This window comes from Vicia villosa, unplaced genomic scaffold, assembly GCF_029867415.1.
Source record: "Vicia villosa cultivar HV-30 ecotype Madison, WI unplaced genomic scaffold, Vvil1.0 ctg.000621F_1_1, whole genome shotgun sequence".
Classification (NCBI taxonomy): Eukaryota; Viridiplantae; Streptophyta; class Magnoliopsida; order Fabales; family Fabaceae; genus Vicia; species Vicia villosa.
The window spans coordinates 36,384-52,298 of NW_026705279.1; the positions used below are offsets into that span (position 1 = coordinate 36,384).

The 15,915-nt window shown below is 36.1% G+C and overlaps 1 long non-coding RNA gene across 1 annotated transcript; it reads left to right on the plus strand.

Moving 5' to 3' along the window:
- Positions 1-7,597: 7,597 nt before the first annotated feature.
- LOC131629879 (uncharacterized) lies at positions 7,598-9,397 on the plus strand. The gene is made up of 4 exons (XR_009292139.1): positions 7,598-7,962; positions 8,062-8,167; positions 8,320-8,454; positions 8,549-9,397. It is a non-coding gene; the product is annotated as an uncharacterized LOC131629879 (long non-coding RNA).
- The last annotated feature ends 6,518 nt before the right edge of the window (positions 9,398-15,915 follow it).

The window sequence follows — 15,915 nt, forward strand, 5'->3', positions numbered from 1 at the left end:
CGATCCTAACTCATAATGTACGCTCTCGCCATCCCACTAGATTTAGAAACGCTTTTTGAAAACATCATAATTGATAAAATGCTCATTTCATGAAGAGGTTATCTACTTAAATCTCCTAGTCTCAAACTCTCGCTCTGTTGACTCGGATCATGCTAGTATTCCCTAACGTACGCTCTCGTTGTCCCGCGTCGGGTTTAAAAACACTTTTTGAAAATAAATAAATTCTAATTAGTTTTAATACGCTCTCGCTGTCCTTAAAACTAATGTTCTATGTCTATTATCCAGTTAAAGATCTCAAACTCTCGCTCTGTTGATTTTAACATTTATCAGTTCTAAAATCTCAAACTCTCGCTCTGTTGAATTTAGAACTTTAGCAAATTAACTTAGACACAAAACCAGAAACGAGTGATTTTTAATAAAACATATTTAAGCCAACTTATTTCGGATCCCTACGGTTAAATTGCAATACATACCGATATCTTAATTAAATTAGTCATACATACTTATTAAATTAAACATGCATAAACAATCGTAATTAATATATTCAGGCATATTCATCAACATATAATAATTAATCATGCAATCAATAAATAAATGCTGTAAATAAGAAACCTGGATAATAATAAAAACTGAAATTAAACCTTGAATCTTCAAGTACTCGAACAATAATTCTTTAATGGAGAAAACAAAACAAGGAAATAAAAAGCACTTAGATCTAACGTAAGGTTAGATTAGTGAAAAATACACAACAATTTCCGGTGTAGAAATTGTTGTGAGAAAATAATAATAATATGCCCAAAGCAAGAAACGAAAATGAAAATAAAACTAAAGGTAGAAAACTGCGAAAATGCAAATACAAAAATGAAAGCAATTGTTCGGTAAAAATTCCGACCCTTTTCCATTGGTGTGTACGTTGTATTTATAGTGATCATGGTGCAACTTCCATTTCCAATTTTCTCGGAAGTAGTGGTCATGAAGTTCCTAAAATGCAGCAAACGATTTGAAGAAGTCTTTTGAGACGTGGGTCTCAATTTGAATAATTCTTGGAGACGTGGCCCTCAATGTAGGAGACAGGCGTCTCATACGTGGGAGTGAGAATTGAGAGACTTGAGACGTGGGTCTCAGTGGTAGTGGGCTGGCGCACTTTGCTTAAAGCACCAAAGGACGGGCGTCTCCACTCACTCTTTCTAATTGCACCTGTCGTTCGTCAAAAGCCTAAATCATACTGCTTGCCGCTCATCATGCACGTGACATGGGTCACTCCTCTTTTATTTCTCTTCCTGCCGTTCGTCACTCCTTGTTGCTTGTATTGTGACGTTCGTCACAAGGTTCTTGTAAGTGGGCCAAGGGCTCACGTGGGTTGGACTACTTTCTTTCCTTTTGGCATTTTTGCTACTTTTAAACCCCCATTTCTTCATTTCCTCACAAAGTCTTCGATTAATTAAATATCTGCAAAATAAACAAATACCAGCGTAATACCAATATAAAATAAATTAATTAAAATAAAATAGGGAAATAATTGATGTAAATCAAGCTAAAAATACGATACATTTAAGTGTTATCAAATTCCCCCATACTTGAACTTTGCTTGTCCTCAAGCAAATGCTCAGTGCGATGTTTTTCTAAACATTGGTCAGATGCACCTACATGATTCAAATCAATGTATACTTGGTTGCATGGTGTTTTTGTTAGAGAATCAAAAGCTCAATTTATACTCAAGCACTACGGTAACGACACTAGACAATCTCATCTTACGTAAACCAGTTTTTGATGCTACTATAGCTCATCCCAAGTATTCGTCTTATTTTACCCATTTCATTCTAGCGCAATCACATTAAGCCCTTTATCTTTACACGCACATAGCAAAGTGTCTGATTAGTGATTATGATCCTTAATGGAGTTCTGGCACAAATTTTGTGGTATACTCCTTTTATACACTCTATTGTAGGTTGCGGGGGGATCGAAATGTAGTCCTCCCTACCAAATTCAGTACCAGATAACTTCTGAATCAACCGACAATGAGGTTCTTTTATCAAATACCTTAGGTCTTGTAACCGTTGGGCTAAGTGACCGGGTGAGGGTTACCTAACTTAGTTGGTACATTCCCAATAACAGTTAAGCATAATATATATTTTATGTGGATCATTCACTTATATTCATCGACCCTCTACGTAGTTTGTGTCGAAGACGGTGCCGAGTGCTGAATAAACTACTCAGGGTTACTTCAAAACTAAAGCTCAGGGTTCCAAAATAATAGGTACTTGAACTAGTTTATTATACTATGGGGTTGTAGAGTGTCTAGACGGTAGTGATTTCGTCAAATCTTGCTAAAATTATCTAACTAGTTTTAAAGATTTGGCAACCTACATACTTGTCGAGTGAGTCAAATTATGCATTAAACCAAAAAATTTGTTGAGGCTTAATAAAATAAGGGAATCAGAACAACATAAATGTTGCATAAATAACATGATAAAACAAAAATTTTATTGGATGGAAATAACTAAAAGGAAATTACAAGGGAAATAAAAAGATTACTAGAAAACGGAAGAACGGAAGTACTTACTCCCCCATACTTAAATCATACATTGTCCTCAATGTATTCACAAAAGATGAAGAAGGAAAAAGGAAACTAAAATATTTATTCATCCTCGCTTCGCCCACTAAATCTGCCACGAGTCCTTGGTCTTCTACGCGCTTGTCCGCCACTTCTAGAAGATTCATCTTCATAACCACGGGAAATAACATCATGTAGACTTTCAACACGGAGTGTTAAAGCTCTCATATCTTCTGTCATCCCTGTGGTGAATTCTAGCATACTCTAATCGTGCCTTTGATCATATTCGCGTTGATCTCTTTGCATCTGTTGCATGAGGTTCATCATCTCACCTTGGAGCGTTTCAAATTTTTGGTAATGCTGATTTGACAGTTGGTTTTGTTGTAATATTGCGGCATAAATTGCATCAAGGGTGGCTGGTTGATTGGCGTTTTGTGGTTAGGCATCGGGAGGTTGAACGTTTGGCTGAGGCGCTTGCTGCTCTAATTCTTCTTCAATTTCATCAACTGCAGCATTATTGTTGTCACCTTGGTTACCTTGCTCATTCATACCAGACTCGGGAGCATTAAGGTCGTAAATCCGGTTGTCATGAATGTTTAAATTCGTACGACCGGGAATTGGCAAAATGACGCTTCTCACTTTTGCATTCTTCACCATCAGATGGTAATCTCCAGCTCTTCTTACTCTTATTAGGCGAACAACTCTACACTTGTTTATGTCCATGATTTCTGCTGGCAGTGATGGTAGGATCTGAATTCTTCCTCCCAAGTTTAGGTGAACTGCGATGGCGGTCATAGTGCCTCCAATACAGAAGGGCACAGTTCCATCTCTTGATACAAAGTTTTGAATATGAGCCATCAGGAAGGTGTTGAGGTTTAAACGGAGGTTAGGCATGAAAGCACAGTGAAGGACGTACAACTCCTTAGTGTTAACCTTGTTGTTGTTGGTCCTCCCGAAAATAGTATTGGCCATAGTGCGGTGAAGGTAACGAATGTTTGGATTGTGGATGTGGGATGAGTAGCGTCCTTCAGGAGCAATGTTTTGTTCACCAGATATTCTTTCCTATAATTCATATGCCATTATGCCCCAATCCAGATCTGGAGGAATACGGTATTGTACATTGTTTCCATGAAGGAAGTGAAATATTTCGCTTAACGCATCCCGGTTCAGCGTATATTCTTGGTTAAACATTCGAAACGTGATTGCTCCAATGAGATGTTCATCAGCATTGTTGGGAGTTGTGGTGTCGTTTTCTTTTACCTCCCCGTTTCACTTGGGAGGACGGCACGCTAAACCCTTCACGCGAAATTTGGAAGGAGAATGCGCCCGTGGTGGGATGAATTTTATTTCAGTTCTTCCTACGATATCACACGAACTTTCTTATTTGTCCTACGAGTAGGAAAGGGGAAAAAAGATCTCAACTAAACCCTAGGAGTTTGCTAAGTGTGGGGATTTCACCTAGACTAGAAATTCTGGAGTCCGGGAGGTCGGTTATACATAGGGAAGTGTTTAAACACCCTACATATCTGTAGTACTCTACAGGAACCTTCTCTGTGTCATTTGTGATTGTGTTTGCTGCTAATGATTGGGAAAGTTTCTCCTTTGTGTTAGGAGAAGGAATTGATTTGATTAAAGAAAAGACAGACAGATAGACAGACTGACTATTTTTGGTATTTTATTAGCTCGCTGAGATTCCTTGTGAACCTCATGCCTACATATCCCTAATGGAAGTCAGAGCTTAATGTAGTTCGGGGAACTAACTAGGGAAATTAATTGTTTTTGGTGCCTTGCTTGAAGCTCAAGGTTGAAGCTTGGAATTAAATCTCTGTTTACAGTAAAGAGACATGAAATCATCTCTACAGAGAGGTATTTGTACTATTCTACCACAAACATTTAAAAGTGACAGAAAAGCTAAAAAAATGATGTTTCATTAAGAGGGGAGTCTACTTGGTTGATCAAGTATGACAGCCATCGTGCCTCTAAAATGAAAGAAAGATGCTCGTCCAAATTAGGGAAAGTGTACAAGTCTGGGGATGTGCCAGAGCATGTCTTTCAGAGTCCTAAATGGGAGACTTTGAATGAAATTGAAATTGAAATGTTTGTTTGTTTGAATGTGGTAGAGTAGTAAAAATATCTCTCTATAGAGATAAGCTATGTCTATCTACTGTATAAAAGATTTGAATTTAGCTGGCTTGTATGAGGCCCAAGCTTGAGGCTTTTTGATTGATTAATTAATTGTTATTGACTTTGGGAGATGACTCCACTGGGGATTAATTACAGGGTATTTTTGTGTTCTGTACAAAGCCCAGAATTGAGGCTGACTCTTATTTAGGGATACTCTATTTGTGTGCCTTGTACAAAGCCCAAGGTTGTGGCTAACTGTTGAGGATAATTGAATTTTTAAGACTATGAATGACTCTATTTTGTGTGCCTTGTACAAAGCCCAAGGTTGTGGCTGACTGTTGCTAGGGAAAACATTATTTTCTGCCTTGTACAAAGCCCAAGGTTGTGGCAGACTCTTAAATAAACTGAGTATGGATGACTCTATGGGGAAAAGATCCTAGGTGTTAGGAATCTTTGACACATGAAAGTATGGTTTATCTGCCTTGTACAAAGCCCAAGGTTGTGGCTACTGAATGATGAAGAACTCACTGGGGAGACTCTATTATCTGCCTTGTACAATGCCCAAGGTTGAGGCTGACTCTTGACAGGGGAGTTTTATTGTTTGGGTGCCTTGTATGAAGCCCAAGGTTGAGGCTAACTGTTTTTGTTGGTTTTGACTCTACTGAGGAGATTTTATTTATTAAAAGACTGTTTTTCTTTGGAAGCTAACCCTTTCCAGGGATTTTGACTCAGCTGGAGAAATTATTTGGTAAAAGACTGACTTTATCATGTTTTTTGGAGGCTGACCCTTTCCAGGGGTTTTGACTCTTTTGGGGAAATTATCTCCTAAGAGAAGTGAATCTTTATTTTTTGACATTTTTTATTAATTGACATTGGAGGCTAACCCTTTCCAGGGGATTTTATTGAAAGACTGATTGATTTTAATTGACTTTGGAGGCTAACCCTTTCCAGGGAATTTTATTGAAAGACTGATTGATTTTAATTGACTTTGGAGGCTAACCCTTTCCAGGGAATTTTATTGAAATGAATGGCAGAAAGATTATCTAATGGAGACTTCTTGTTTAAAGCCCAAGATGAAGGCTGACTCAATGCTGAGGATGACCCAAAGCATGGATCCTAGACTCTGCTAAGGAAGATTGATGAAGATAAGGGTGACAGAGACTGTCCATGTCTCTCATTCCAAAAATGTACTCAATGCAAAATTGAGACAAACTTAGCTTGTTTACAGTCTGGTTTAAATTGGAAGAAACTCACCAGGGTAGGCTAAAAGGTGACTAAAGACCTGTTCCTATGTTTATAAGAAACCTGATGGGTCCTTGTATACAAGCTCAAGAGGAAGCTGGAAATGCTTTTAAGAAGCCTGTGGGTCCTTGTACAAAGCCCAAGAGGAGGCTAGTCGAGGGTCCTTGTTATAGCACAAGAGAAAGCTATGTAGTTTTGAACTTATTTTGGCTCTAAGCAAATGGGTAAGAGGTTTCACCGGGAATAATTCCTCTTTGGGTGGATGTGTCCTATTTATTTGGATTCTAAGGTTTTTACCAAGATGTTTCACCGGGAATAATTCATCTTGGGGGTTTGAACTACAGATCTCTAATTAGGAAAGAGCCTTCACCGGGAAGACATTCTCAATCCTAGGCCATATTCCTATAATATATATATAGTTTAACTGTCCTAAGGTTTATACTCAAACGTAGTTCTAAACTAATATATGCACAATTTATATTTGACAGTAATTTAAATAAAGACTGTAAATTGAAAGCTTGTAAAGCCTAACCTGGATGGAGTGGAGGCCATTGAAGAAGTATGTACAGAGCCTCAACAGTAATTTTTGTTGTTTTGTTGATAACAGTTGAATATTATATAATAAACAGTTAATGGTTTTGAAAACAGAAGAAGTGAAGATGGACAAAGGTCACATAGGTATCTGAAGAGTTTCACCGGGAATAATGCCCTTCAAATACCAGAAGAATGTTTTGAAAACAGAAAGAAGATTTTGAAAATACAGTTTTGAAAACAAGCTAAGAAGAGAAGGTTTTTGGGACTTACACTCTATTAGAGGCCCACTGAAAATGATTTACTGTTTATGAAAACAGTTGATTTGATTACTGTTGTAAAAACAGTTGAATGATGATTGAAATGATTTACTGTTGTGAAAACAGTTTTATGAGTTTTAGGCTTACCTCGAAGAATGAGAAATTGGATTTCTGAGTTTGAGGTATTACCTTGATCTTCAAATGATATGCTTGGAATAAATTGGGATCTCAACAGATGTTTAGCATCCACACCAGCAAAATAGAACGTCAGATAAGCTCACAGCTTACAGCATTTCATGATCTTCCAGTAATTGTTTAAGGACTTCTACAACAAATGGAAGACCAAACAAATAGACAATCCAAAAGACAACAGAGAAATAATCTCTAGGTCTTGGATGAAGTGAGAAAATTCAAGTAATATGCAACAGTTATCAAATAAAAACTTAAATGATTAACTATACAAAATAATATGAAAATATCAAATTCGAATAAAAATTAATTCTAAGAGAAGATATTTTTGTAGTTTTATGTGAAAATATTTAGAAAACATAAAATATGTATCTAATATATATTTTGGTATTTTAATAAAGATTAGAAAAATTAAACTATATCTTATATTAAAATAAAATACTAAATCTTTTTTATAAAACTCTTTAAAAGAAAATTAAAGAAATGAATAATAATAAATAAAAAAAGAAACTTAGTAATGGGCAGGGGTGTAAATCCGGATTGAGGGTGTAGCCCAATTACTGAAAGCTGCATACAAAATAAAAAGAAGTGGACCGGACCGGGTCGGGTCAGTGTGACCCGGATCCGCCCAACACACTAAACAGAATGGGTTAGAAAAAAACCTAAAAATACAAAGGAGGCAGCGCCTCTAGTCTTTCTCTCCCTCACGTTTTTTTTCTGGAAAAAAGAACAAGCTTAGGAGAATGAATTTTCTCCTCTCTCACGGTGAATAACAACAACAACAATCTCTGTCTTTCTCTTGCTGCGATCAGTAACAACGACGACAACTCTCTCTCGATCTCTCTTCGCTCGCGGTGACAACGACAACAGCAACTTTTCTCTCTCAATCGGTACTCGTCTCTCACTCTTAGAACAACAACAACAAGCTTTTTCTTGGATTCGCGGTTGAACAGCAACAACAAAGTTACTCTTTCTCACTCGCGATTCTCTCTCAAGCTTTCTTAGTGAACAGTAATCGCAACAACTGCACACTCGGTTTGATGGATTGAAGACAAACTGAAGGTTTGTTCTTCAAATTTCGTTTTCATGGTAAAGCTTCATTTTTTCCTTTTCTTATGATATAGCAGTAAAATATAATTTCTCTATTTTTCGATTTTTCAGAGGATAAACAAAAGTGTATTTGCAGTGAGGATTATCAGTGATATTGAGAGTAAAAGCAGAAATGATTTACCTACGGCGAGGAGATGTTCGCCGTATTATTGTTAAGGTATGTATTTTTGACTGCTACTGCTTCTGGAAAATTGTTGTTGTTGTGTAGCTATGAACCGTGAATTATTGATGTAGGTGTGCTTCTGAATTCGTAATTGTCATTGTGTTGGTGTTGTTGATATTGTTTTGAAATTTTGAATGGTTGTGTAGTTCTGGAAATTTGCTGCGAGTTGCAATTCTGAACTATTGCGAATTTTTGCTGTGATGCTGAACCGTTTGCGAATTGTTGTTGCTGCTGAATTTTTGAACCTTATGCTTGCTGCTAGTTGTTAACAACCTTGAATGGTAACTTGGTTACTAACAATTTCAGAATTGTTAATTGTAACAATTTTGAATTGTCACTAACAATTCTTCTAACACCTTTGCTTTTTTGTTGTAGGCTTTTGATGAAGGTGATGCCATAACACCTCTTTGGATTGTGGGAGAAAATTGAAGATGGAACTTCAAGTTGTTGAAAGCTTGAAGATGAAGATCTTCAAGTAAGGTATGAAGAACCACTACCTTTTCACTTTTTCTCTCTTTTTTTGTAGAATAACACTTAGAAGTATGAGAATTCTATGTGTTACTCTTCCCCTCTTTTTTTCGTTTTTTTTATTTGTGTGTCTCTCCTCTATTTATAGAGGAAAAAGTGAGGGATAATTTTGGTCATTTTTGCACCCAAGCTTAGTCCTTAAGCTCACTTAGTTACTAAGTTTTCATCATTGCAAAGAATATTCTTTCCAAAATAATCATTGCCAAAGTTCCTTAGTTGTTAAACTTTCTTAATGGCCAAGTATCACAATTTGTGCACATGGAGGAATATGCACATGGGATGGAAATATCTTCATAACTCTTGCAAGAAAGTTCCACGACATAGTCTTGTCTTCATGTCATAAAATTGGTAGTCTCTAAGTATAGCACTTATGACATAATATATTCCTCTTTGACTTTCTTTGAATTTTTGACTTTTTGACTTCTTTGACTTGATTTGGGCTTTTGGGCCCCTCTTGAATTATTCTTGTTGAACTTTTGCTAATTCCACCTTTTTTTGTTTCTTTTTCATGTGACATGAGCCTTTGAAGAAAGGATTGAAGAAACTTGGACTTGAAGAATGGAAGCTTGAAGATTGAAGAATTCAAGAAAGTCTTGAAGCTTTATTTTTCTTTTGTTCTTATAATTCCAACTTTTGAATTTATATGAACTTGGACTTTGTATGAATAAAACTTTGAATGTAATCTTGAATTTTGAATGAAGTCCACTTTGGAATTTAGAACTTTGTAAAGAACGATCTTCAATTGTGGATGTTTGAATTTCCTTTAAAATCTTTGAATGAAGTTGTATGAAACATGAATATTTCTTGAATGGAATTTGAATTCCTTTGAAATGTTGAAAACTTGGATGATCCCTTTTGAAAAGGAAATGGTGGAATATCCATGTAGTGAAAATTTGAATTTAAAGTCTTGAAACATATTCTTGCATCATGAATTCGGATAGCACACTTCTTCCAAGCAATCCATATGAACGAATTTCTTCACCATGATGAATCCATAGGCTAAAAGTCACGAAATAAATGCCAAACGACCCTCTTGAATCCATAAATTGGAAATGGCACACTTTATTTGAAAAACCTCCATGGACATGAAATTATTTTTTCAAATAATGAGTGAACGAATGAAATCTTGATCACGGCTTCCAAACCGATCAAGAAATATTTTTGAATTTGACGCCTAGGATGTGACATCTCAGGGGGGGTCAAAATTAGGGTATGACAGGAGTGAGGTAGGCGTAGGAACTCAAGAACTCCAAAGTTAGAGCCTCTTAAGTTGGTAAATTCATCGTGCTCACGTAAGTCAGGCCTACTATGTCGAGCAAACCTTGCACATTGTTAAGCAACCCCAGATCGCGCAAGCAGTTGTTGTCGATATAGCGCGTGGATGTAAATCCTCTTCGATAAAATTTTCGGTATTTTTCTCGTTGGAGTTCGCCTGCTTCGCCTTGACGGAGCACGAGATGATTCATGTCGGGTTCTCCTTGGTTCGCCATGATAGAATTTCTGACAAAGATTGATGAAAAGAGTGTGGTGGTTCTTGAAAATGAAAGGAAAAAAAGGTGAATGAGAATGGTTTAGAATGACGAATGAATAGTTTAAATAGGTGTAAGATATTAGTGGGGATTAAATGGTGTTTATGTAGTGAAAGAAAAATAGGTGGGATGAAATGAGGTTGATGGAAGAAGGGGTTTAAATAGAGAGATGTTATGAGTTTAATGGTTTAGAATTTTGAAGGTTGAAAGTGATAGGAGTTATGAAAAATAAAGGTGTGGTAGGGGGATTTTATAGAGGAAATTATAGAAGAGTGTGGTGTATGGAAAAGATAAAAGAAATGGAATGAATAGTGGTGGTGGTCAAAGTCTTAGGTCAAAAGATAATTCATGGTCACATGCTCATGAGAAAACAAAATTGGGACAACATGCGTGGGACAAGGTCTGTGACGAATGTCACATGAACTGACCCTTTGACGAACGACATGGGTGCTGAATTGGGTGTGTGACGGACGGCAGACCTGACTTGCCTGTGTTAACGAAGGCATACTTGCATGTGACAGACAGCAGTGTGATATGAGACAAGTCTGGCGAATGGCAGGAGGCAGCATCACGAGTGGAGTAGGAACATGTATGCGTGATTGGAGACAGAGTATAAGGTCTCATTTGACTAGTGCATGCAACGTTATTGGACCAAAATGAGCCCTTGAATCTAGTGTATCACATATATATATATATATATATATATATATATATATATATATATATATATATATATATATATATATATATATATATTTGAATAATGGATAAGAGCTTAGCATATATATATATATATATATAAATAGTATTAAAGTGTAGCATCAAATAGGAAAGGATAGGAAATATTTGCTTGGTATACTGATAAGAGACCGGAAATATGGATAATACAATACTCGATAAAATTAATAATGTAAGCGCGAATAATTGATTCGAGGTGAAATTGAGTGTCAGTACAATTATCGATATTTCGTGAAAGAAGTGTAATCGTATCAGTATAGGGAGTGCATAGATAATCAAATAGAATTAATCTAAAATAGAAAAAAAAAAGAATGAAAAATAAAAACTCGCGGGTTGCCTCCCACACAACGCTTTGTTTAACGTCGATAGCTCGATGGCTTAAGAGTGCAAACACTCAAGGTGGTTCTCTCGAGAATGACTCCTCGGTTGAACTTTTAGTAGTATTCGTTTTCCATGGCCACTTAGCAAGCCATCTCACATGTCCCTCACCTTTTCTTTTCTTTCTTCTGTGGGGTGGTTCATTCTTTTGAATTCGCGGTGGTGGTTCTGGATCTATCATAAGTATCAGCTTTTCAAGTTTGGGTTTAGTGATTTCATCCACCACTTCAAAGGTTAACCTTACCCTCTTAACACTAATGATCTCCTTAGTTTCATGGTCCTCTAAATTTCTCTTTTTATGCAAGACTTCAAACAAGAGTGCATTCGTGTGAATATTTTCCAATACCTCCACATACATTTTGGATTGGGATTCTACCTTAGCTTCCATAAAACTTTGTGGGAAAGGAATTGGTGGGGTATAGGGAAGAGGAATAACAATAGGTGCTTCCTTCTCTACCTCTTCTACAACCTCTCTTTCAAATGGTGTTGGTGGATTTTTATCAATCTCCACTCTTTTCTCACTAGAACCCTCTTCAACCACATTATCACTCTCCTCAGTCTCATAATCACTCTCCTCAATCTTATAATCAATTTCCTCAGGAATTTCAATTTGTTTTTCAATAACGGTTGTATCCATATACTCCTCAAGTAAGTGTCCTAGTGGCTTTTGTTCAAGTTGGGAGATTTGAGTCTCTAATGCCATGTTGTGAGTTGCGAGAGACTCAACCATAGTGGTCAGTTGCCTAAGGGTTTCGTTGTTTTGAAGATTTTGTTTGATAAACTCTTGGTTTTGGATGGTTTGTGTCTCTACAAAGTGCTCCATCATGGCTTCTAATCTAGAGTGAGTTAGTGTCTCGTCGGGATCCTCCATTGATGTTTCGAAGTTAAAATTATGGGATTCTTGAGGTTCTTCAAAGGGAGTTAGCGTTACATTTTGTGTTGCCTCAAAGTGCTTCGTCATCATAGATTCTAGCCTAGAGAGAGTTTGTGATTCAATGAATTCCTCCATTAAGATTTTGAGGTTGGATTTATGATAATCTTGCGACTCCTCAAAATGTTGGGTGTGGTGATCGTAGAGGAAATTCGGTTGAGGATAGGATTGGTTGGAATTACAAAATTCTTGTGTTTCCTCAAAATGTTGGGATTGGTGATTGTAGAGGGAATTCGGTTGAGGATAAGCTAGTGTCGAATTGTAATCCCCAATTAATGTTTCGAGGTTTGGATTATAGGATTCTTGTGGTTCCTCGAAATGTTGAGATTGGGAGTCGCAGAGGTAATTTGGGTGAGAATGAATTGGTGGCGCAGCATTGAAATTCTCCAATAGTATTTCGAGATCGGATTTATAGGGTCCAGGTGATTCCTCGAAGTACTGGGAGTGGGGGTTGTAGAAAAAGTTTGGGTGATACATAATAGTTAATGAAAAAGTGCCTTAGTTTCTACGGTGTAACACCGAGTTACGATATCGACTTAAATAGTCCCCGGCAACAGCGCCAAAAACTTGATCGCGACTTTATGTATCTATTAATCTAATGACTGCAAGTGCACAGTCGTGTTGTGTAGTTTTAAAAGATATCGAATCCACAGGGACTATAAATCGATCTACCATTATCTAAAGTTACTATGTAAAGCTAAGGCTAATGATATTTGAGTTGTTTATAAGGGGAAACTAAAATCTTGAATCTAAATAAAATATAAATGCGCGGATATCAGTATGCAGTTCGTCTAACTTAGGTGATCCAAAGTTCCATTGGCCAGATTCTTATTAAATAAAAAACCTTTACTAAATATGTCATTTAAAAGTCCTTCTCTCAAACTCTCGCTCTATTGATTAAGACTACGATCCTAACTCATAATGTACGCTTTCGCCATCCCCCCAGATTTAGAAAAGCTTTTTGAAAACATCATAATTGATAAAATGCTCATTTCATGAAGAGGTTATCTACTTAAATCTCCTAGTCTCAAACTCTCGCTCTGTTGACTCGGATCATGCTAGTATTCCCTAACGTACGCTCTCGTTGTCCCGCGTCGGGTTTAAAAACACTTTTGAAAATAAATAAATTCTAATTAGTTTTAATACGCTCTCGCTGTCCTTAAAACTAATGTTCTATGTCTACTATCCAGTTAAAGATCTCAAACTCTCGCTCTGTTTATTTTAACCTTTATCAGTTCTAAAATCTCAAACTCTCGCTCTGTTGATTTTAGAACTTTAGTAAATTAAATTAAATACAAAACCAGAAACGAGTGATTTTTAATAAAACATATTTAATCCAACTTATTTCGGATCCCTACGGTTAAATTGCTCTACATACCGATATCTTAATTAAATTAGTCAAACATACTTATTAAATTAAACATGCATAAACAATCGTAATTAATATATTCAGGCATATTCATCAGCATATAATAATTAATCATGTAATCAATAAATAAATGATGTAAATAAGAAACCTGGATAATAATAAAAATTGGAATTAAACCTTGAATCTTCAAGTACTCGAACAATAATTCTTGAATGGAGAAAACAAAACAAGGAAATAAAAAGCACATAGATCTAACGTAAGGTTAGATCAGTGAAAAATACACAACAATTTCCGGTGTAAAAATTGTTGTGAGAAAATAATAATAATATGCCCAAAGCAAGAAACGAAAATGAAAATAAAACTAAAGGTAGAAAACTGCGAAAATGCGAATACAAAATGAAAGCAATTGTTCGGTAAAAATGCCGACCCTTTTCCATTGGTGTGTACGTTGTATTTATAGTGATCATAGTGCAACTTCCATTTCCAATCTTCTCTGAAGTAGTGGTCATGAAGTTCCTAAAATGCAGCAAACGATTTGAAGAAGTCTTTTGAGACGTGGGTCTCAATTTGAATAATTCTTGGAGACGTGGCCCTCAATGACGGGCGTCTCATACGTGGGAGTGGGAATTGAGAGACTTGAGATGTGGGTCTCAATGGTAGTGGGTTGGCCCACTTTGCTTACAGCACCAAAGGACGGGCGTCTCCACTCACTCTTTCTAATTGCACCTGTCGTTCGTCAAAAGCCCAAATCATACTGCTTGCCGCTCGTCATGCGTGACATGGGTCACTTCTCTTTTATTTCTCTGCCTGCCGTTCGTCACTCCTTGTTGTTTGCATTGTGACGTTCGTCACAAGGTTCTTGTAAGTGGGCCAAGGGCTCACGTGGGCTGGGCTGCTTTCTTTCCTTTTGGCATTTTTGCTACTTTTAAACCCCCATTTCTTCATTTCCTCACAAAGTCTTCCATTAATTAAATATCTGCAAAATAAACAAATACCAGCGTAATACCAAGTTAAAATAAATCAATTAAAATAAAATAGAAAAATAATTAATGTAAATCAAACTAAAAATACATTTAAGTGTTATCATTTAACATTTCAGAGATTATTTCTAAAAAAAATAAGATAGAAAGACGAAAATAAAAAATATGCCACCTTATAAAAATCAAAAGACTATTTAAACTTTTTTATTATTATGTTTTTTAAAAGAACATTATTATTAAATTATAGTCAACTTTTAATTTCAAATCAACAACTACGTCAGTAAAATATTTTGACGTTGAGTGAGTGATGTTTTAATCGAACATATTACATTGCATGCCAGTATCACTTAAATGCCAGTTGATTAAAAACTAATTTATCAATAAATTTTACATTTTTCAAATAAATTTATTAGTAATAGCAATAACACATAAATTAATTACTGGAAGATTAAATCTTTAAAATATCAAACTCATCTCATCATCGTGAAATGGTAAAGCGTATTTTTGTTTTCCCATTCTTTCGTTTGGTTTGGTTCTTTCTTTTGAATCTTTTTACTTCTTTTGGTTCACAGATAAGCGATATATGAATATGCATGCCAATATATGTGATGAATTGGGAAGGCAATGCTAACAAAGAGGCATTTGGTGATGCAAAATTCAGGTTTTGGGCTGAGAACAACGACTTTTCCTGCAACATTCCATTGCCCGATTCCAACATTGTACATCGACGATGTAGATAGGGATACAAGTGTGGATTTAGAAATCTATCAAGAGTTTGATAGAGATGTAGAGGCAAAGCATAATCTAAAAGAAAGGGGCCATGAGGCTTTGATTATCGATAATTCTCTCAATTTGAAACAGTCTTTCTCCAATCTTGGATGGAGACTCGAACCTACTGGATGGGAAGGAAGGTGACTAAGAAGTAATAAAGGCACCCGAACCAAGCTATGTTGTTGAAGGCATGGTTTTAAATTGCAGTACGCATCACGTGATGCTACCGTAATATTGCAGTTGCGGAAATGTCTGCATCCGCATCAGGCCGTAATTGTGGTGTGATTGCAAATCACAAAGAAAATCGTATCATAACACCGCATCATAACACTGCATCAGCCGCATCTACCTTCTTTTCTGATTATATCGTAGATTTAAGATATATTTTAAAAGGATGAGTGATATTCAAAATGATGACGAACTATTAATGAAATATATGAAAATTTAGAGAAGAAATAGAAGACATGTGAAATCGAAAAATAAATAATATAATATATTTTTTTTCATAAATATGAATT